This window comes from Peromyscus eremicus, chromosome 6 (genome assembly GCF_949786415.1).
Source record: "Peromyscus eremicus chromosome 6, PerEre_H2_v1, whole genome shotgun sequence".
NCBI lineage: Eukaryota > Metazoa > Chordata > Mammalia > Rodentia > Cricetidae > Peromyscus > Peromyscus eremicus.
This window is the reverse complement of record NC_081421.1, coordinates 10915143-10940579: the sequence shown is the minus strand read 5'-3', so window position 1 is coordinate 10940579 and position 25437 is coordinate 10915143.

Sequence of the window (25437 nt, the reverse complement as noted above, 5' to 3'; positions counted from 1 at the left end):
GAGATTAGGAAGTATTGGAAGATGCTAATGAGGTGTATCAAATAAGGCCTTTCTGAACTCACTCCCCAAATCTACCTGGCCTATGAATTTTTTTTTATCAATTCCCTCCTGTTTTGTTATTTCTTCTTTTTTCCCCACATTTTTACTCAAATAATTTCTCCTACTATTTACTGTAAGCCAGTTTGGTTGCTGTTCATAAAATTCTATGAAAATGTCTAAGAATGAATAATATTTTGAGGATATCTGCATAGCCAACTTATAAGATTATATTCTTGCAAATATAAATTTCCCATGCACATTTGTAGTGAAAATAAATAAAAAAAATTGATCAGTAAATGAAGGCAATTTTAAGTTAAGGAAAATATTATAAGCTTTGCAAGGAAGGAAATCTCAGAAATGTTTCCCACTTCCCTGTTCTGTTGTGGGTTTCAGTCTGGTCTCTGTTGCACACTATCTTCATCTATACCTCCAGTTTCCTTCTATACTCAATCACACTTTTAGCTTGAGTAGATTTATGAAGAATTTGTTTGTTTCCAAGGAGCTTATTGCTTGGAGAAAAGTTGAGATTTTGAAAAGTAAAAGTAAACGTTTTTAGCTCAGTTTGACAGGTCTATTATACTTCAAATTGAGAAATAGTGATTCATGAGGTTCCTTGGATTCTCAGAACCTACCTACCTGCTTAGCACACACAGCTAAAGTGCTTCAGGGTGCTGATTTCTTACGATGATATTTTTCCATTACAAACAAAAGAGAATTTCTGTATACTGAATTTTTAACCAATGGAAACAACAGACAGAAATCGGTACTATTGCTATGGCATGCACCTCTTTTAAAAGCACAAATGACATATTGAGAATGTAGTACATGCAAATCCAGAGTGTGGCTACTTTTTATGTGTTAACTAACTCATTGAGTTCTTATAATGAATATATGAAATAGATATCATAAAATACACATCAATGAAGATCATGAGGAGCACAAGGACTTTCCATAGATTACAGTAGCACTGGGAGTCAACTTCGAATGCACTCTTCTCTGAAGTTCACTGTGTGAAGAAACTGGTTAGTGTTGCATGTCTTTTTAGAGTTACCATCCTTAAGACTTGGTGACTGACTTAATTAGTTGTGGCACAATTTCTGTATATAGCATTTATTTGTTAATAATATTACTATATGACAAATGAATTTTAGGGAAGTTCAGTAGAAATATTCATTAACATTAGTGATAATAATAAGAAAATTGACTCAGATTTTTATTATTAAACAATTGAGTCTAGTACTAATCTTCATATGGACTATTAGAAGCAGGGATACCTGACTTGTCAACTTTGAGGATTGTGAGGGGATTATATCAATTAGTTTACTCATGCTGAGGAAATGAATTACTGATAAGCTTACTCAGAACCAATCTATTCTACATCACCAGGTTTGCAGGCCACATTTCCTGGAGTTTCCTGCTCTCTCTGTCTTATCAACAGTTCCTACAGAGAGAGAGTTGTGAATGTGAAGTTGCAAAGATGCATTCAGCTTACACCTGCAAAATCTCTGTTTGCAGGCTGCAGTTGGTGTAGCCTTGAAGTGCTTCCAGAAAACACCCTTAGATGAGTCCTGATGTATATGAAAGTCTGTGGGCACTGTCCACAGATCCCTGTAATTTTAGAAAGAATGTTGTATAAACAGAAAATAACTTTCAATGACTTCTGCTCTTGGTTTGGATGGTTTTAAGTCTCCTTAAGCACTCCTTTTCTTGCATTTTACATTTTTCAGACTGCTATATTGCATGGATTTCTGATGACTAGGTAGATCACAGTTAATAGAAGTATATCAAAATTATTCTAGGAAGCAGATATTAAAAAAAGGCTGATACTTGTATTTAATTTGAATTATTTTGAAGGTAGCACATTAGCAGACAAAATTATTTATTGGCTTCTGTGACTTAGTGAAGCAATACAATAATTATAGTTTAAATTTCCCTGGGATGAAGTAGCATACATATCGTATATATAATATAGATTATACTTTCTTATGTACCATCATTCATTGAAGTTGTAGATATCTATCATCCATTTTGTAAAAGATATAGAGGTCAAAGTTGATATTGTAGCTTATCATCACCACATAAATTTATTGAAAGTGATAATACTCTTCTTCTTATGTTGATATGTATTACCAGTTATATAGGGAGGTCATACTTTGTCACAGAATGAGTACTGTATTAGGAGTAATGGTTATTACAGTTAGAGGACAAATTGTTTTGTTCTAGCTATGAGAAAGCATGCAGAAAACTGTCCATTCAGGAATCTACATCTGCAGATAATGAATGCTTATGAAAAGAAAGAAATTTCAGGTCTGCTATAAAGTCATGTTTTCATTTTTGTTCATGTCAAGGCCACAAATTGCATATCCTGCTATAGTGAAAGATTTTTCGAGGTACAGGGTTATAATTCAAGTTAAATCTATCCTCACTGGGATCATTATGGATGACTTTATTAGTAGGGAAATAGTAGGAACTATAAAATTGAAAAGAAGACATTTGGAAGGATTTAAATTAGATCAAAGTATGTAAAATGTCAAAGTCTATGGAGAATGCATTTTCATCACAAGAAACTTTTAATGACCCTAACCTAGACATCAGCCCTTATTAAAATGCTGACGGAAATAAAAATCTATCCCTACCAACATTTGTGTATGCATACCTAAGCCTGCAGATTGCCACTTTTAAAAGAGTGTGTTGATAAATATTGCTGGGGGAAGCAAAGGACCCTAAAGAGTATATTCAACCAATTTAAAATAGGATTATGTCTGGTTAGGAAAACATTAATAATGGGAAGACACTGAAGCAGAGAGATGACAAAACTAACTAATCAATTAAACAATAACTTCAAGGAACACAAAGGGACTTGAAAGTCATAAAGAATCTGAGAATCTGATTATTTTTTCTAAGAAAATTTACAAAATATCACCAAAGAAATGTCCTAAATGAGATTCAGTATATCAATAGCAGAGTAGAGGCATATGACTGAATAATATTAATTACAAATCCAAATTTAATTATAATTATATGCTAAAATTAATAAATAAAATATGTGGTGGTATTGTGTTCTCCAAAATATTGTGCACCCTAATAAACTTATCTGGGGTCAGAGAACCGAACAGCCACTAGGTATAGAGGCCAGAAAATGGTGGTACACATGCCTTTAATCCTATCACTTGAGAGGCAGAGATCCATCCAGATCTCTGTGAGTTTAAAGCCACACTGGAAACAGCCAGGCATGGTGACTCACGCCTTTAATCCCAGGAAGTGAGACCAGAAAGCAGAAAGGTATATAAGGTTTGAAAACCAGGAACTAGGTTGTTTAAGCTTTTAGGCTTTTGAGCTACAGTTCAGCTGAGATTCATTCTGGATGAGGACTGAGAGGCTTCCAGTCTGAAGAAACAGGATCAGCTGAAGAATTGGCAAGGTGAGGTGGCTGTGACTTGTTCTGCTTCTCTGATCTTCCAGCACTCACCCCAATACCAGGCCCTGGGTTTGTTTTTATTAATAAGACTATCTAAGATTCCTGCTACAAAAATACATGAAGTGAAAAGCATTTCACAAAATATTTTCCTTCAGAGATAATTTAAATGATATTTAATGGTTGCAACCAGTAAAAGAATATGTGATATCTTTAAAAAAATGTATTTTACTTCTTTCAAAACCTGACCAATAAGACCCAAATAAGTACAATTACACACTCTTGATTACAAATATTGTAACACTCTCCTTAATGATGTTTCTATCTAAAAATGACCAGGGTGATGTTAGTTGGAAAATATAGTCCTGACAGACAACATGTGGTTAGTGATTTTTGAGTTGAGACAATCTTAAATAAATCTTCCAGTCAATAAATTATTGTAGGAGCAAAACAATGTTTGTGACATAAAGGAGGAAAGTGTTCCAAGGCATCAAGGCAGAAAGAGAGGTATGCAGGCATGAACTACAACAAAAATCTTAAAATGGCAAAGACCAAAGTGTTTCTAGTTTTCCTAAGAGACTATGGCCATCTGGGTGTGATGGAGCATGTATGTAATAGTCACACTCAGGAGCCATAGTTAGGCTGGATCTCTTTGAATTACAGGCTTATCAGGGTTACATAGTGAGAGGGACCCTATATCAACTAGAAAATTTTTAAAAGAGAAACTATGGTCAGGCTAATGTCTTGATTTCAGATTTTTTTCCTTGAGACTCATGCTTTCCAATATTATCGTTATGCTAGATAAACTCAAAAGCAAGCTGAATAAAGATAAGGAAATGAATGGCTACATTCTTTTGTAAGTCTAACTAATATGAACACAAGAGTGGAGAATATGCAAGAGTGGCGCATTTGGTAAAATGGTGCTGATGTAAGTCTGAGGTCTTGAATTTGCATCCCCAGAACTCACATCAATCTGGGAGTGGGTCACATACCTGTAATATTGTTCCTGGGGCGGCACAGATAGGAGAATCCCTGAGACTTGCTGGCCAGATAGGACAGTGGAATCTGTGAGCTTTGAGAGACATGTTTCAAAGACAATAATATGGAAAACTAGAGAATTAAACACTGCATAGATTAAACACACTAGTGATTATGAGTTATCAATAATGCACACATTATGTACTAATGAAAGAAATAAAGATATTTCCCTTAAGTGTCATTTAACCAAGAGTGAGTACAAATTTAAACTGTCTACTTCATGCTCTCTAAGTCTGTAATATGTCTGTCTTTGTGTGACTGTATGTATTTGTATATGGTGGCACTGTGAGCATCTGTCCCTGAGGATAGGCTTTGTTCTGTATTTATTGAACAGTATAGAATGCATCACCTAGGGGGAAATAAATGAGGGATATTTTCAGAAATCTTGTAATCACTGATTCAAAATGACCTCAACTGACACAGATTAAGAAAACAAAACAACAACAACAAAAACCCTACAAACTTCTTATCAAGCAATATCCAAATGGTGCATTAAATATTTATGGTAGATATTCATTTCATAAAATTGCTTTCCACCTTTATTTTTGGTGCTTGCCACAAATGATTATTAGGACATGCTTGCATTAATCTGTGTTAGAAGAATGGAAGAATACATAATTTAAGATTACAGATAGACATTACCTTAGGTTGAATAAGTTGATTAAATGGGATAGCCAAGGCAAATAAGGTTGATTGGTACACGGTTCTCTTAAAAGCAGGTTAAACAAACAGGCTGAATATCCAGTAGGATAGCAGCCTTAAGTGTTAAGTGATCTCAAGGCAGAGTATTAATTCCTGCTGTGAGGCATAACAAAAGCTCCCTTCTCTTAAAGTGTCAGAGATATTCTTATCACAATGCATTATCATAAAACATCTTACATTTGCAAAAAACAATTTAAATTTGCTTTTAGTCATCACATACAGGTATACACACATACACGTACACACACATGAACATAAATGAACATATATGCATGCATACACCATATACACACAAAATAGTTATATTACAGATACTTCCTGTCTTACCAGACAGCATTTTCTGATGAACCTATAAAATGTTGTAATTATTGGTGATTGAAAATGTACTTCTTATATCTACCTTTTTATTTCTGTTTAAAAATTAAATTTTAAGCTGTTTTAAGTAACTAAAACACCATCTACTATTCCTAACTTATTCTTACTGGATACACACAATATAAAAACACTGCTCACTCCAGAGTGTTTATATTGATGCAATCAAAGAGTGAGGTAAAACATGGACATAGATTTAGTATTTATGTCTGACTAAATGTGCTGTATAATTGAGATTACATTATCGCTTCCCTTCTCACACTGACATATAAAAGATATCCTGCTATATAGTAACAAAATTGTAGCAAAGACCCTAAGTAAAATATTAACAATAGAATTCATTATTAGCCAACATGTTAATTCACAAATACTAAGTATGTTTTGTGAAAGTGTAAATATCACTGTATTTTAAAATATATTGACTTAATCATTATTTCTATATTTATAAAAAGCATATGAAAAGCATTCTTTGAAATATATACTTACTGTTTACTTGGATATACTTTAAATACCTCAGGTCATTCGCAAAAATCATTTAATTAGTCAAGATCATAAAGGATGTTCATAACCATTGGACCAATTTCTGTCTATATTTGCATAAAATAAAAATGAAAAATAAAATAATGCTTAAAATTATGACATTCATTTTTAATATAGCAAATATACAAGGATATCCACTAATTCTAATATCAGCTATTATTTTTTTGCTGATTAGGCTGAACAGAATATAAAGCAGAATCTAGGAATAAATGTGCTATTACTTTTCACATGCATATTAAATATGAACACAGGTATTCTCCAACTTATGGTGGTATTATGTCAAGAAAAAAAACCATAATCTATAACTATCACTTATTGAAACTGTATTTAGTTAATACCCTTAACAACAGAGTGTGATGATATTTTGTTTGTACTCTAACAAATAAAGCTTGCCTGATGATCAGAGGCAGAGCTAGCCACTGGAGGCCAGGCAGTAGTGGCACACATATTTAATCCCAGCACTTGGGAGGATGAAGGAGGAAGATCAGGAGTTCAAGGCCACCCTGTGTTACATGAGATTGAATCTATCTAAAAGAGAAAGAAAGCCAGGTGGTGATGGTGGTGGTGGTGGTGGTGGTGGTGGTGGTGGTGGTGGTGGTGGCTCACACCTTTAATCTCAGCACTAGGGAGGTGGAGACAGGAATGTAAAGCCAGTGGAGACAAGATCTCCAGCCATTTAATCTGAGGATTCAGAGAGACAGGATCTCACCTCTTTTTGGCTGAGAAGTTGGTAGAGATAAGAAGTCTCTAGTGGCTGGCTCTTTTGTCTTAGTGATCTTTCAGCATTTACCCCAATATCTGGCCCTGGGTTTTTATTATTAGACCAATTAAGATTCATGCTACAACAGAGCATTGGATAGTTTTGGCTGCTAACTCTTCATATCATATTGCTCACTGGAAGATGCATCTTCCTCCCACTTCATATTGAAACAGTATCATTTAATACATTGCTCTTCAGAGAAAGATAAAAAATTCAGTCTGCAAGTTGAACTATCCATCACAAATAGGGCAATCTGGGAATGTATAGCTACATTCTATCTATAGATAAATATCTATAGAAGAGAGATAATCTCTCCCCAAGTCCCATTTTTTCCTTACTATTAGTAGATAAATAATCATGTAAAGGACAATGTACATTACAGATGATTTACATTGCTTTCCACAGTGAGATAAGTTGTGAACATAGAATTAGATATAAAGTATGAATAACTGGGTTAAGTAATGTAAATAAGATTACATCCTGTAGATCCTTCTCCGTGATGTCAAGAAAAGGAGACTTCTCTTCATATTAGTGGCACTGTAGTTCACATTTCCATGTTAAATTCCATGGCTTGATTTGAACTTAGGATACAAGCTCTGGGGAGCATTTAGAGATGTTTATATGTTGTGGAATAATCTCTTTGATATACCGTGAAGACTGGTTTAATAAAAGGCTGAATGGCTAATAGCTAGGCAGGAATTTGGGGGCAGAGATGGCACTTGAATACAGAAGTCTCCAGCCAGAGAGGAGAGGAAGCAGGAGAACAGGTAAGTGCCACAAGTCACGTGGCAGCACATACATGAATAAATCACTGTTATAAAAGCTAGTGGGACAAACCTAAGCTATAGGCTGATCATTTATAATTACTAATAAGTCTCTGTGTGGTTACTTGGGAGCTGGCAGGCCGGACAGAGAAAAACTCTTGCTATATTTATGCAGATTACATGATTAAATCAGATAAAGAGGTTGAATTTTTATTGAATGAATTCAATGAAAGACAAAAACAAGCCACACAAGCTACATGATTGAAAGAATTCACTGAAGCCAAATGCTCTGACATTTCAGGGCTCCATATATCTATCAAAGTCCTGCTCAGTTTGCCTGGGGTTGGTAGACACACATCAAGGAACACACCCTGGGTGGCAGTACTGTATTAGAGAACCCTTGCCAAACAAAACAGAAGGTTGTAGTGCATGTCCTGCTCAGAACGTGTCCAGGCCTCCAATGTGCTGGCATCTTTACCTCCTTATGCGCTTAAGGTCAGATCGCAAGAAGTGAAATGGCAATCTCAGCCTCAAAGTTGATGCGGAACTTCATTTTAGAGGACATTTATGGATAAATCATCTTTTGTCATATTTTACTTAGTTCCAAGTTGGAGTTGGAGTTTTCTCCAGTCCCACCTGGGCCTGCAGCCACTCAGAGCCAAGTAAACACACAGACACTTATATTACTTATAAACTGGATGGCTGTGACAGGCTTTTTGTTATCTAGTCCTTATATCTTAAATTAACCCATTTTCTATTAATCTATAAGTTGCCACATGGCTTGTGGCTTATCAGTACTTTACATCTTGCTTCTCATGGCGGCAGTGGCTGGTAGTATCTCCTGACTCAGCCTTTCACTTCCCAGAATTCTCCTCTCTGCTTATCTCACCTACACTATACTTCCTGCCTGGCTACTGGCCAATCAACATTTTATTTATCAATAAATCAGAGCAACACTTTCAGAGCATACAGAAGGGCATCCCCAGCACCAATCATAATCTTGCCAAGCTGGTGGGCTGTATTACTTTGTTTTGTCTAATTGACCATAATTTAAGCCAAGTAAACATGATCAGATTTGGTGCTTCAAGGTAATGTTTTCTAGTATTCGTAACCTAAGTCCACTGGAAAGAAATTATGTTTTTATGTTAATGATAATTGTATGAAATTCTTTTAAAGTTAATATTAATAAAGTTGATATTAATAAATTAATAAGCTTATGTGTTATCATCTGATTTGTACCCGAGTCCCCCTCTGATTAAGTACTAATGAGAAGATTTAGGAGATGTGACCTTTTAATTACCAGTGAAATGACAATATGAGGTGGGATCCTTAGGTAACGGGAGATAACAGCATGAACTGGGGCATTTAGAAGTGATTAGGTCAAGAGAGGGAAGCCCTCATCAACATTAAGATCTTTATAAATGAGGCCTCTGGATCAACTAAGAACACAATTAAAAATATGTTGAAAAACATGAAAGTAGGCCCTAACCAGACATCAAATTTTTTGGTGCCTTAATTTAGAGTCTTCAGCAATAGAATGATGATAATTTTTTGTGTTCACAAATTCCCCAGATTTTTTAGGTAGCTGCATAGTTGTTGTAAAACATTAAGTTATATAAAACAATTATTTTTATTTTCTGTTAAAATAAGATTACAGATGTTTAAATTTTGATTGGTTTAGTTGGTGACTAGTTATTACAGATAGGGTGGGGATGCAGATGTCATCTTCCCACAGGGTATATAAAGCTCAAAGTCCAGAAAAATACAGTGAATCACAATTGCCATTCTAGAGTCCAGATGACTAGATTTCTCATGATCATGTCCTGGGCCCTCTTCATGTGGCTGTGAGTATGACTTTTAAAAAGTGTTTCAGCTTCTGCCTTAATGAATTGTTTACTTTGTATTATCTTTAAATTATACCCATCATGATTCCTCTGATAAAACATTTTTCCTCTTCAAATATGACATATATTTCCCTGTAACTAAAGAGTCCACATTGTCCCAGCTTGTGACTTATCCAAAGCAAGGATTTTATAAGGACTAAAACTGTGAAGTAGGACCTGAAGATACCATGGCAATCTGAAAATGATGGATGGACAGATTATTCATAGGTATATGCAGAACAGATATCACACTGTGCTCACGTGTGTTTATGTATTCTATGGAAATTCATTTTCTTTAAGAAACTCTTGCCGGGCGGTGGTGGCGCATGCCTTTAATCCCAGCACTCGGGAGGCAGAGCCAGGTGGATCTCCATGAGTTTGAATCCAGCCTGGGCTACCAAGTGAGTTCCAGGAAAAGGCGCAAAGCTACACAGAGAAACCCTGTCTTGAAAAACCAAAAAAAAAAAAAAAAAAGAAACTCTCTTTCATTTGGCTAGTTTGTTAACACTGGGGTAGACGGATAGGTGAGTCTGTACATTGATTACAGTCACATATTGATTACAATCACATACAATATTACCCATCATTGGTACATTATAGGTTAGTCTGCACATAAAAGTGACATACTGAAACTTAAAAACCATACCTTTAAAACAGTTTCAGTTCTTGAGTGATAGTGGAATTTGTTACAGATGGCATAATGTAAAACATTTATAGTTTAAACTGCACTGATAAGATTTATTAGCATATATTGAGCATGCGAAGAATATGTCCTCTACTAGGGTTTGAAGATAGCTCTGTTGGTAAAGTCCTTGAGGCTTGTTGGCCACCAGCCTATCATAATCAGGCAAATCCTAGGTTAATGAGAGACACTATCACAAAATTAAGGTGGCTAGTGCCTGAGAAGGAATGACACCAGATGCTGTTCTTTGACATTCACAAGTAATGAAGAAGTCCAAATATGAACTCAGTTCTTTTACGTAATTTTATAAGCTAGCTTATTGCTTTTTAATTACTTATTAATTTTTACTTTATCCAAAGACACCATTTTTAAGCTTTAGTTGGTTACTTCTATGTAAATTAAAAGAAGATGTGGATATGGTAAAATTTTTGATTGAGCATGATAACCCATCGAATTTGAAGCAATTGGTTTTGACATATTTAGAGTTGAGTTTCTATCTTTTTATTTTTTGTTTATTCCTCAACCAAGCAGTATTAGTTTAGGATATTCATGTTCTTATCATACCAAATAAATTGTAACAACTAGTGGAATGCACATGCTCTAGTTATTTCTAAACTTTTTATTAAAGCAATATGATAAACTTACTGAAATATATATCCCTTTGTTTTATTTCCCAAGAAAGCTTGAGATAAGTCATTTTGAATGTGAAATCCAGGATTGTGAGGTTTTAATGAACATTCAGGGGTAAATTTGATGCAAGTATTTGTGTGCTTTCCCAAGAAACAAGGAGACTGAGGTGGTTTTTTTTGTTTTTTTGTTTTTTGGTTTTTGGGTTTTTTTTTTTTTTTTTTTTTTTTGGTTTTTAAAGACAGGGTTTCTCTGTGTAGTTTTGTTGCCTATCCTGGATATCGCTCTGTAGACCAGGTTGGCCTCAAACTCACAGTGATCCACCTGGATCCTTTGGTATAACTAGCAATTTTTGGGTCTGTTACAAATGCAAGGAAGTTTTCATTAGTTTTGCAAAAGAAACAGTAGCAGTAATCACGAGACACTCACTTTCAATTGATTTTCTTCTGATATGTCCCTGGTAATCCAATGATATTCTGTCAGCATCTTATTTAGCCAAGAGGAAAGGTGCCTATATATATTATTAGAATGATTTTATATATGTATATATGAAATTGTGTATAAATCATAATGTATATAACATATATAGTATTGTATATAATATTCATTGTATAAGTTACAATATCAGACACTAGTACTTATTTGCTCTTCTGGATATTCAGGCAACTAGATTGAATATGTTTTTATGCTAACCTATGATGTCATAAGGGATTCTTAATGGTTGATCCACACTGGAAAAGGTGACTTCCATTTATATGACTTGCATTATGCATGTTTGTGGCTCCTTTTCAAAATTTCCAATTTGGGAAAAGAAAGTAGATGATTTTTAGTTATGTGAGTAATGTAAAATTACATTAAATAATACACATTATATAATCCAGAGATATTATAAATAATGTGTAATTATCAGAAAGTATTTCTTCCTTTTTTAGTGCATACATAAAAGATTTGTTGTTTTAGCATATTATTTATTAATTTGTGGCTTGTGAAAGAACGTCTGTGCTTTCAGATGCAATATTTCTTCATTTGAAGCTAACCACTCAGTGATGACAGGTCATGTTCTGCGTGCTGCATTAAAAACAGTGTTACACAATTCTAAACCTCTGTGGATAAAAATATTTCTATATTTGTCCTGAACACATTATAATTCTGTCAATAATACTTATATACTATTACAATGTAGCAATATAAATATTCTTGTTATTACAATATAGTATGTGGAGTTTTTTTTTTTCATAGCTACTCTGAGATCTGTAGAAACTGCTGCTCATGTTTAAGGGAGGAAGTTCAGAAAAGACCAGTAAACAAGCTATGATTAGCATTGTCATGTCTCTAGAACAGATTGTATTAGATTAATGAGTGGGTGTGGCAACTTTTATCAATGGAAACAGCTGATTTTATAAAATGAGGTGCAGCTTAACTACCAAATTTTCTTATCAATTCATTCAGTGGACACAGATTCAGTGCTTACTTTTGCTCATGGCTGAATTAGGCGTTGTCACATTATGACATATGAACAAATGTCTTTGCAGAGTTTTAGTCTAGTGGAGAAAATAAATGGTGGAAATAGGCAACTTAGCCTGAATACTTAGGAGGCTATAGACATTGAGACCCTTTTCTGAAAGTTGCATGTGAGAGCACTTGAAGGAGAAAATTAATAAGCACAGTGATATGTATGTATAAAGTAAATTCAGGGTGCTATAAGAAGGCTCCCAATATCAGCAAAAAATGCCTTTTTAGACATTACAGAGAGATAATTATTCAAAGTATAAATTACAAACTGAGCACATTCATAGCAAGAAAACATTGACTAGATGCCTAATGAAGATTATTAATAACAATGATTGTGTGCTGAGTATTCACAATGGGTCATATTATTAGCAGCTCAGAGCTTTGAAGGGATCTCCCATAATTCTACATAGAAACTATATGTGTGTGTGTGTGTGTGTGTGTGTGTGTGCCTTCCTTGTGTTACTCTTCTATTAAAGGCTAAGTGTCTGGTTGAAATCCAACATTCTCTGGGATGGTGCCTTTAGAATTTACAATATATTAGCATGCATGCAAAGCTTTAAACAAACTGAAATATAAATATATTCCATAGTATTAAACATCAAGCAGGTGTTAAACTTGACATTTCCTCTGCCTCTTTCATTTGTGACACAGTAATTGATCTCCTTCATTCTACACATTGTCAGAAGTAACCACGAATTTAAAAAAAAAAAAAAAAGGAAGGAAAAGTGAAAGAAAACTGGCCTTCATTTTTTTTTTTGCTTTGTTTTGTTTTTTTTTTGCTTTGGTTTTGTTTGTACATAATATAAGGACTCAAGAATATGGAGAAAATCAAATTTAAAAAAAGAAATAGAGATAAGGCATGTTCATATCTTAAGTATGTATATTTTACTATAAGCTACAATACCTACAGAAATAGTGAAAGCCAATCAAAAAGAGAAGAAAAACTTAGTTGCAAATGTATATCTGAGTAGAGGCATATTTTTCATGAGTATTACAGTATAATAATTGTAGATGAATAAAATAAGAATGTTCAAGGGAACCAAAAGATGAGATCCAGCAGATAGAAATTCACTATTGCAACTTGTCTGACAGTGGGATGTAGTACAATAAAGAGTTTGCAATGCATGTCAGGAAACTCCAGAAAATGCAAGTGAGGGTTTAAGAATGCTAAAGCCTTATGTTCGGGAGTTGGAAGTGTATTACAAGTATGTTAGCAAAGGGTTGAGAAGGGCTGAGGTTTTGCTGCTAAGTCTATATGTACTGATGTAGAATGTGTGTGTTCTGTGACAGTTTCCTAGCTCTAGGCTAAAGTCATGGGGCTTCTGGATCTGAGAAGCAGCATTATGACTCTAAGAAGCCAGGCAGCATTAACTTCACACTGACAACACATTCCCTGCGTCCTACATCCCATGATAACCATCCAGAAGCAAGCACCAGTGCAGTTTTTCCACACAGCTGAGTTTGTGTCACCGCCAAAGCATTGAACCATGCTTAGGAAACCACACTTTTGTCAGATGGATGCTTACAACTATTTTCCACATTTGCAATAGATATTGTATTTTTTTTCATGGATAGAAGCACAATTTCCCCTCTGCAGAGGAGGAGAAAAATGCTCTCTTTTTCTTTACAGCAATCGGCTATTTACACTTCTAAGAAAAGGTAATGAAGAGTAAAGGGTATTAGAAGAAGTGCAGAAATCTCATAGGAAATCATCCCTTGACACACCACAAGCTGTTGAAATTCCTAGAGCTATGGAATGAAATATAGATTCAAAGATCTATAGCGTTATCAACATTAGAGATTTCAGGGAGCACTTTGTACTCCTGTGACGTGCATAAATGGATCGTTGGGAAACAGAAGGAACAATGAAGAGACCAGTTAGTGGGTTCCATGGACAAGGACCATTACAGTTCAACAGAGGGAAACAACCAGTTGCTTACGGAAAACAGTGATGAAGACTTCTTGTGAAGAGGGCCACATGTTGGTTCCTGATCTAAAGTAAGTAGGGAAGACGTAAAAGAGACTGAAGGATCACAAGAACAAAGCCAGATTTCAAAGTACATGGGTGTGAGAGAAAAGGACCATAAATTGAAGTTTAATTATGAAATGAATTAATAGTTTTATGTGCTAATATGTTCCTAAATGTCACAGTGAACATAAAAAGACAAGTTTTAGGTAGACTAAATTGAACTTAAAATCACTTTTGATAGAGAATTATCATGTAATTAAAACTCATCAATAATCAAAAGCACCTTTAAACATTTTTACTTTATAGCTGTTCTTTATAATACATAATCTTTAAAACTACTTAGATGATTTAATATGGAAACAGAGTTGTGGTTCCATGTAGAAATAACCACATAGATAACAGTTGTTATTTTTGAAGGATGTGTTTACTGAACATGTGTGTTAAAATGTCAAATACAGGTGTATCCTATTGTTTTAGTACAATTTATGGTGCATATCCTAAAAAATTTACATAGAGATGTGCTCTAAGGTGCTCTACAGTGGACATGTAGGTGAAGAAAGTTGTGTCCATAATTCTGGGCACTTTGTTGAATTCTTTAAATCCAAATTAAGTTTCCATAGTCCCCATAGTCCCCAATGTGTGAAATTAAAGGAGGTCATAAGCTTTAGTCAATTTTTAGCATAGACTGGTAAGCTTGTCAAATCCTATTCATAATGTAGCAAGATGAAATTATCATCTAATAGGGAAAAAGTAGAAAAGAAAAAAAGTTTAAAATAGAATGGTGTCTCATTATTCTTGTGTTTCCTTGACTCTAGTTCCTCCAGGACATCTGAAGATATTTAGTTTCATTGTTCTCTGAGAAGCTCATGAATATTTCAGTTCCACATGGTCGAATGTTCTTCTACCCATCCATTTAGATCACAGCACAAGCAGGTTTTTATGTATGTTGCCGGGAAACCTGGAAACTTAGAGATTTTAACTTTTGTTCTATTTTTTTTTTAATGAAAGTGTAGACTGTATAGGGACACTAACATTCACCCTATTTGTTTAAGATTGCCCTAGATTAAACATGCAGCATGTTTCTTTAATAAAGACACAGCTACTTAATCTCCATAGTCGTGTAGAGTAATAGTTTTCAACCATTAAAGCACTGTTATATTGAAGATGAGGGTTACGTTGGAATTTTTTACTACTATAAGAGATTTCCTTGTGTCACTTCATATAAATCTACTGAAAGTGTTTCAAAGGGCACATGAACTTACATTGCACTTACCTGAAATCTTGTATAAAGTAATCAAATGTATGGATAACCAGAAGCTACCTGTGGTTGATGAATCTGACTGGAATGAATATAAAATGAATACTTCTGACACATTTGTGTATGTGAAATTCTTCATTCTTAAATCTGTCTATATAATTAAAATAATCCTAAGTGAGTCAAACTAAATGCATTGTTATTGTTCCATAATAGCATGCAATAATACTGTGGAACTAAAGCAATTCTCTAGGGATCACTCAAAAATCATCCTGATACATGGTATAAACTCAGGCCCAAGCACATAGATGAGGACATATCTTAAGAATGAAAATTTAAAATATGGAAAATAATGAATTAAATACAGATAAAACTTACATTCACATTTTAGAAATTAAATAAATAAAGAAGTAAAACATCATAAGGAAGCAGAATGAACTAATGTTTTCTAATTGTATACATGTGTGCATGTGTATACGTGTGTATGTGCACATGTATATCTCTGTGAAATTGTGAAGCAGAATGAACTAATGTTTTCTAATTGTATACATGTGCTCATGTGTATATGTGTGTATGAGCACATGTATATCATCTCTGTGAAACTGTGAAGCAGAATTAACTAATGTTTTCTAATTGTATACATGTGTGCATGTGTATATGTGTGTATGTGCACATGTATGTCATCTCTGTGAAACTGTGTGAGTGTGCGTGCATGTGTGTGTGTGTGTGTGTTTGATGGATTTGGCCTCACCATTTTCAGATTTTTCTCTTAGTACCCTGAGACTCATCCACATAGTCACCAGTACGTTAACAATGTTCGTGTCCTATCTTTTATTTACTCAGTTACTTAGGGATCAGAGTAACCAAATTATTTTTTACCTATTAAAATAAGTAAGTAAAAATTTTAGCCTTTAGCCATGGATTTAAAAGAGAAAAAAAATGCAGCAGTTGTAAAATGTAATTTGGCATTTAAAAATGCAATGTCTTGCAAGTCTTCAAAGTGTATCAATTGGTAATGTACTTTCACATAATTTATTACAACAGTTTGAGAGAGAACGATAGATCTAAAAGAATATGTTAGAAGAAAATAGAAGTGCGAACTTGTTGGCTCCACAAGATGCATCTTTAACTTTGACTTTGGCCCAGAGGTCATGGAACTCACTTGGCAAAGCCTCCTTATTGCCTGCCTATGTAATATAGGCATCAGACTTCTTGTAGGTTTCAGTTTTGTACAATGTGAACAGAATTTCCTCCTTGTTTGAGGTTTCACACATCTCAAATAAGCTGCTTTGTTGAAGTGACAGTGCTATAAGGCCAGAGACACGGAACTTTGCAATCTTGCATAAACTTTTTGCATTTTGGAATTGGTCCATTTGGGGCCTTTTATGTTATAACTTTTGAAACTTTACAAGTGCAAGAGAAACTGAGCAATTACCAATTTTAATATCTGATTAATTTTTGCCTCCATTTCTCATGAAACAAAAAATATTACCAAAACTAAGAAATGGAGAATATTAAGATATGCTAACACATGCATGCTTATCATCAACATAATCCATGAAACAGGGCACACTATATATATGATAATATTTACATAAAATCCCAAAACTTTTTTTTAAATTTTGGTTTTTCAAGATAGAGTTTCTCTGTATCGCCCTGGTTATCCTGCAACTTGCTTTGTAGAACAGGCTTGCCTCGAACTCAGAGAATGGCCTGCCTCTGCCTTCTTAGTACTGGGAAAAAGCCAAGAAATACAAAAGAACTCAGAACTATAAATATCAACTAAACTAATGTAAAACAAGACACCTAGTTCACAGTAGTGATCGAATAAAATAGTGAAATACAAGTAATAAAAATAATTGTATTCAGCTGTTTTTGAATATACTAAAAGGAAACAGAAGTAAATGCAGTGGTCAAGATAGATGAGAGAAGTATAAGACTGCATTTAGTATCTGCACACTCATAGTAATTAAAAGTGGTAGAATGATTTTTCACAGCAAATCCTAACTATAGGATTTCCTATTTCCTTTATGTTTGCCAACTCAAATAATAATCAATTTCCCCTAGTTTGATAAGTTGTTTTGTGAGAAGATAGTCTTATACAATCTAGTGCACGTGAACCATTCATCTAGGTAAATTTCCTAGGTGATAAGTGTCTCATTCCCATAATTAGAAATCAATTTAGATAGTAAGAATTAAGAATAATTTCAGATCTCTTTATACTGGAAGGTCAAGAAAAATTGAGACTCACTAAATTCTCAATTTTATATTTCAGAGCATAAGCACACAACACACACACACACACACACACACACACACACACACACACACCTCCATTAATTAAAGTGTAACTCTCATTAATTAAAGTCTTAACCTATTGAAATAGTTGGTTTACAAAACCATGAAACAAATTGTATTATCTCTTTGGAACACAGTAAAAGACCATGCAGATTTAATATATGCATGGGATGTCTGATTCTTTTAAGGAGATTCTTAACATGTAAAGGCTTATGTCATAGAAGTATATGAGAGTTTAGAGTAAGCCTGTTACTTACAATTACATCAACTGTCTCCACAGTCCAAAAAATGTGTGCAGAGAGAAGATAATTTTGTCCTCATCTCCTCTACTATCAACAGCAGGCTGCTGATTTTTGGTAATTACAGAATGCCTGATGAAGGAAACAGGTTTTTTTTTTTTGTTGTTGTTGTTGTTTTTTTTTAATAGAAAATGAGATGAAGGTGCCAACAAAGTCTGAAGGATTCTGTAATGTGATGTGACTGCTGTCAGGCCCATGGCACCTGAAATTAAATACTCTGGGTACCAACAGAACTGGCAGAACTCAACAGCACAGGAGTGAGGCGTAGGACTCTCTGGAGCATCTTATTCTGTAAGTGAATGCTCACATTCCAGAGACACATGCTGTTTTAACCTTCCAGTTCCAAACAAATAACATACATCCTGTCATAAGAGCATCCATCATGTTGTATTTTATAAGTAATTCCCTAGAATAGATACCATTTGCTCTTTCTCACAGTATCACAGGGACGGCAGCTATTCCACCAAATAAAACACAGAATTTGAGTTGTGGGAACAAGCCAGTGTTTTTCTGTGGAAAAAAGATGAAAAGAAAGTGGGTTCTTCATCTGAAGAGCTTTAATGCTCTTCTGAAATAACTGTAGCCATGTTAGAATTATTTTGCTGCCGGGCGGTGGTGGCGCACGCCTTTAATCCCAGCACTCGGGAGGCAGAGCCAGGCAGATCTCTGTGAGTTCGAGGCCAGCCTGGGCTACCAAGTGAGTTCCAGGAGAGGCACAAAGCTACACAGAGAAACCCTGTCTCGAAAAAACAAAAAAAAAAGAATTATTTTGCTTATTAACATGTAGATACAGTTTCAAAAGTAAATAACTTATAAAATTCTATAATAGAAGCCAGGATTTAAATAATAGAAACTTAACAGTAAATACGGAGAAGAAAACATAATAAGTTGCTAACATGTGATATTATTTGAGATTAATCCAGTCTCTAACTAATAACAGGTGGAAATAATTTAAGTAGAGTGTGGGACACAGAGCAAGGGGAACACTTCTCCACTGCTGGTTGGAGTGAAAACTTGTACAGCCACTTTGGAAACCAGTATGGTGACTTCCAGGAAAATTGGGAATCAATCTTCCTCAAGACCCAGCTATACCACTTTTGGGCATATATCCAGGGAATGCTCAATCACACCACAAGGACACAAGCTCAACTATGTTTATAGCAGCATTATTCATAATAGCCAGAACCTGGAAACAACCTAGATGCCCCTCAACTGAAGAATGGATAAAGAAAATGTGGCACATATACACAATGGAGTACTATTCCGCAGATAAAAACAATGACATCATGAAATTTGCAGTCAAATGGATGAAACTAGAAAATATCATCCTGAGTGAGGTAACCCAGAATCAGAAGGACAAACATGGTATGTTCTCACTCATAAGTGGATACTAGATTTTACATAACCAGACTACAAAGGATAACCAGAATACAACCCACAGCTCTAGTGAAGCCAGCTAACAAGAAGTACCCTAAGAGGGATGCATGGATCACCCTGGGAAGGGAAAATAGAAGAGATCTCCATGAGTAAACTGAGGATGAGGGGGAGCAATGAAGGGTGGGGGATGGGGGATGAGAACATGAAAGAACTGAATGGTCCACTGGAGGAGGGGCAGGGTAGGAGGGCAATGAAAGAGATATCTTGATAGAGGGAGACATTACAGGGTAAGGGAGAAACCTGGTGCTAGGAAAATTCCCAGGAACCCACAAGGATGTTCCAAGATTAGACTATTAGCAATAGTGGAGAGGGTTCCTGAACTGGCTTACCCCAGTTATCATATCAGTGAGTACTCTAGCTATAATCATAGAGCCTTCCTCCAGTAACTGATGGAAGCAGACGCAGAGATCTATATCCAAACACCAAGTCGAGCTCCAAGAGTCCAGTTAAAGAGAGAGAAGAGGGATCATGATGGGAAAACCTATAGAGACAACCAAACCAAACTAATAAGAACTCATGAACTTTAGACCAATAGATGTGGACCCTCCAAGGGACTGGACTAGGCCCTTTGCATAATTGATCAGTTGCATAATTGATCATAAAGCAGATCAGTTGTATAGCTTGATCTGCTTGAGGAGTCCCCTGGCCCTGAGATTGGGATCCATCCCTGGTGAATGAGCTGGCTTTTTGGAGCCCACTGCCTATCTTGGGACATCTTGATGCAGGGGGAGGGGCTTGGACATGCCTCTACTGAATGTACAAGGCTCTGTAGACTTCCCATGGGAGACCTTACCTTGTTGGAGGAGGGAATTGGGAGTGGATTGGGTGGGGAAAGCAGGAGGGGCAGAAGGAGGGAGGAGATGAGGAATCTGTGATTGGTATGTAAAATGAATAAAAAATTTCTTAATAAAAAAGAAATAAGATATTACTAAAAATAGTAAAAATGCTAAAATGTAATATTATTGAGATTAATCCAGTCTTTAACTAGTCACATGTAGAAATAATTTAAGTAGAATGTGGGATAACCATGTATGGATTCTTCAAATTTACTTAATGAAGCAATGCCCTTGAAAACAGGTATTATTTCAATCCTTCCACAAGGTTATAAAGAACAAAAGACTATGGAAAAGAAGCAAATGTAAACCACTCACAACTACAGTATTCCATAGAGGTAACTACATTTGGGACTTGTTTCTATTTGGCTATTGTAGTATGCTATGTTTTTTTTCAATGCTCCTTTATTGTAATTTCTCTTTTTTTCACCAACTGAATACAATTTCTTTTCAATGTTAGCATTAAAATATTACTGCCTGTTTGTGGCAAAACTCTTTTTTTTAAAAAAATTCTTCTCTCATATATTATATCCCCACTACAGTTTCTCCTCCCTCTCCTCCTCCCAGGCTCTCCCCCTATATCATCTCTCCCTCAGAAAAGAGCAGGCCTCCTGGGGGAACAAGAACCGAATACAGCATAACATGCTACAATAAGACCAGACACATAGCATCACATGAAGGCTGGAAAAGGCAACCCAGTAGGAGAAAAAGTACCCCACAAGCATGCAAGAGAGTCACAGATAGCTGTCCTTCACACTATTAGGAATCCCACAAGAACTCTAAGCTACACTGCTACAACACCTATGCAGAGGACCTACTTGAAATCCCTACAGGCTCTGTGATCTATGCCAGCCCCCATGAATCCCAGTCCATTGATTCTGTAGGCCATGATCTTGTCATGTTTCTGACCCCTCCAGTTCCTCTTGTCCTTCCTCCCACACCCACACAGGACTCCCAGGGCTCCACCTAATGTTTGGCTGTGGGACTCTGAATCTGCTCCCATCAGTTACTAGATGAACTCTCTTTGATCTCTCTGATGACAGTTATGCTAGGCTCTGGTCTCAGAATACTCTGCAGGAAGGACAAACTATAGGTCAATGGTTTTGTACCTGGGTTGGTAGTTCAGTTCCTCCACTTGAGGCCTTGCCTGGTTGTAGAAGATGGCCTATTCAGGCTCTGTGTCCCCCATTATTAGGAGTATTTGCTAGGGTTACTTTTGTAGATTCCATGGAGTTTCCATTGTACTAGGTTTCTGTCCTGTCCCCCAAATACCTCCAATTCCAGTTATTTCTCCCAGTATTTACAAATCCCCTACCTGATCCCTCCTGTTCTGAACCACTGCCTCCAGCCCACTAGCAAAATCTATTCTATTTCCTCATCCCAAGGAGATCCATGAGTCCCTCCTTAATCCCTTCTTGTTACATAGGCTCTCTGGTGTGTGGATTGTAGGTTGGTTATCCTTTACTTTACAGTTCATATCCACTTATGAGTGAATGCAAGCATGCTTATCTTTCTTTATCTGGGTTGGCTCATTTGAGATGACTTTTTCTAGTTCCGTCTATTTGCCTGAACATTTTACGATATCATTGCTTTTAACAGCGGAGTAATAATACACTGTTGTGTAAATGTACCACATTTTCTTGACCAATTCTTCAGTTGAGGGACATCTAAGTTGTTTCTAGTTTCTGGCTATTATGAATAAAGCAGCTATGAATATAGTTTAGCAAGTGTCCTTGTGGCAGGATGGAGCATTCTTTGTATATATGCCCAGGAGTGGTATGGCTCTGTCTTGATGTAGATTGTTTCCCAATTTTCTGAGAAAGCATTATACTGATTTCCAAAGTGTGTGTACAAGTTTGTACACCCACCAGGAATGGAGTAGTGTTCCCCTTTCTCTATACCCTCTCCAGCAAGAGCTGTGAGTTTGTTTTTGATCTGAGTCATTCTGACATGTTTAGATGGAATCTCTAAGTCATTTTGATTTGCATTTTTCTGATGATGGTTAAGAATGTTGAATATTCCTTTAAGTATTTCTATGCCAATTGAGATTCTTCGGTTGAGAATTCTCTGTTAAGATCTATACCCTATTTTTAATTGGATTATTTGGTTTATTGGTGTCTATTTTCTTGAGTTAGTTACATATTTACTAGCTCTCTGTCAGATTTGGAGTTGGTTAAAATCTTTACCTATTCTGTGGGTTGACATTTTGTCCTATTGACAGAGTCCTTTGTCCTTTATAGTTTTATGAGGTCCCATTTACTAATAGTTGATTTTGTGTCTATTTTATTAGTTTTTTATTCAGGAAGTAGTCTCCTTTGCCAATGCATTCAAGACTATTCCTCACTTTCTCCTGTATCAGGCTAGCATATCTGGTTTTATGTTGAACTCTTTGATCCACATGGACTTTAGGTTTGTTTTTTTTTTGTTTGTTTGTTTGTTTGTTTGTTTTTTGTTTTTGTTTTTTTGAGACAGGGTTTCTCTGTGTAGCTTTTCACCTTTTCCTGGAACTCACTTGGTAGTCCAGGCTGGCGGACTTTAGTTTTGTGCTGGGTGATAGATATGGATTTACTTCCATTCTTCTACATACCAACATCCAGTTAGACCAGCAACCATTTGTTGAAGCTGCTTTCTTTTTTCCATTGCATATTTCTGTCTTTGTTTTTTAATTAAAAATAAGACCCATAGGTGTGAGGATTTATGTCTGGGTCGTCAATTCAATTTCATTGATTCACCTGTCTGTTTCTATGCCTATACCATGTGATTTTTATTACAATAGCTATGTAGTAGAGCTTAAAATCAGGGATGGTGATGCCTCTGGAAGAGTACAGAATTGTTTTAGTTATCATGGGTATTTTGTTTTTCCATGTGAAGCTGAGTATTGTTTTTTTTCAATGACTATAAAGAATTGTATTGGGATTTTAATGGAGATTGCACAGAATCTATAGATTGCTTTTGGTAAGATGACCATTTTTACTATGTTAATCTACAAATCTATGAGCATGGGAGATCTTTCCATTTTCTGATGTCTTTTCCAGTTTCTTTCTTCAAAAACTTGAAGTTCTTTTCAGACAGGTCTTTCACTTGTTTAATTAGAGTTACACCAAGGTATTTTATATGATTTGTAGCTATTGTGAAGGGTGTTTTTTTTTTCTTAGCCCCTTTGTAATTTATGGATATGAGGGCTACTGACATTTTTCTTTTTGTGTTAATCTTGTATCTAGCCAATTTGCTAAAGGTGTTTATAAACTGTAGGATTTCTCTGGTAGAATCTTTAGTATGCTGTCATATTATTTGCAAAAAGCTATACTTTGACTTCTTCATTTTCAATGTATATTCCTTCATTATCCTTTTGTTGTCTTAGTGCTCTAGCTATTACTTCATATACAATATTGAACAGATATGGAGAGAGTGGACAGCCTTATCTTGTTCCTGATTTTAGTTAAATGCTTTGGGGTTCTTTCCATTAATTTCATGTTAGTTACAAGGTTACTGTAAATTGCTTGCATTATGTTGAGGTATGTCCTTTGTATATCTGATCTCTCAAGACTTTTGTCATGAAGCTGTGTTGTATTTGTCAAAAGCTTTTTCTGCATCTAATGAAATGATCCTTTTTTTAGTTTGTTTTTTTATGGTGGATTAAATTGACAGATTTTTTTATATGTTGAACCATCCCTGCATCTCTGGGATGAAGCTTACTTGAACATGGTGGATTATCTTTTTGGTGTGTTCTTGGATTCAGTTTGTGAACAGTTTATTGAGTATTTTTGCATCAATTTATGGGGGAAATTGGTATATAGTTCTCTTTCTTTATTGAGTCTTTGTGTGATTTTGATATCAGGGTGACTGGCCTCATAGAATAAATTTGTCAGTGTTCCTTCTGTTTTCATTTCGTGGAATAATTTGAAGGGTATTGGTATTAGCTCTTCTTTGAAAGTCTGGTAGAATTATGCTCTAAAACAGTCTGACCACTGGGGTTTTTTTTGGGGGGGGGTGGTTGGGAGACTTTAAATGACTACTTCTCTTTTCTTAAGGGGATATAAGTCTACTTAAATTATTTATATGATCTTGATTTAACATTGGTAAGAGTTATCTGTAGAGAAAATTGTCCATGTCATTTAGATTTTCCAATTTTTGTACAATACAGGTTTTTGAAGTATGGCCTAATGATTGATTGGATTTCCTTGGTATTGGTTATGTTCCCATTTTCACTTCTAGTTTTGTTAGGTCAGATATTCTTTATCTGTCTTTTGCTTAGTTTGGAAAAGGGCTTGTCTATCTTGTTGATCTTCTCAAAGAATCAGCCTTTGTCTCTATGTTATTGATTTCAGCCCTTAGTTTGATGATTTCCTCACTTCTACACCTCTTGGGTATGTTTACTTCTTTTTGTTTTAGAGCCTTAGGTGTGTTTTAAAGTTGCTAGTATGAGATTTCCCCAATTTCCTCATGAAGGCACTTATTGCTATGAATTTTCTTCTTAGGAACTCTTTCATCATATTCTATAAGTTTGGTATGTTGTGCATTCATTTTCATTGAATTCTAGGAAATCTTTAATTTGTCTATTTCTACATTTACCCAGTAGTCATTCAGTATAGAGTTAATTAGTTTCCATGAGTTTGTAGGCTTTCTGATGTTTTTGCTATTGTTGAAATCCAGCTTTAGTCCATGGTGTTCTGATAGAGTGCAGGGCGTTATCTTACTTTTCTGTTGAGACTTTCTTTGTGACCAACTATGTAGTCAGTTTTGGGTAATGTTTCATGAGATGCTCAGAAGAAAGTATATCCTTTTGTATTTGGGTGAAATGTTCTGTAGGTATCTAGTAGGTCCTTTGATTCATAATGTCTGTTATCTCCACTATTTCTCTTCTTAGCTTTTTTCTGGATTATCTGTCTGTTGGTAAAAGTGTAGTATTTAAGTCTCCCATGATTAATGTGTGAGGCTCAATATGTGATTTATACTTTAATAATGTTTCTTTTACAAATGTGTGTGTCCTTGTATTTGGGGTATAGATATTG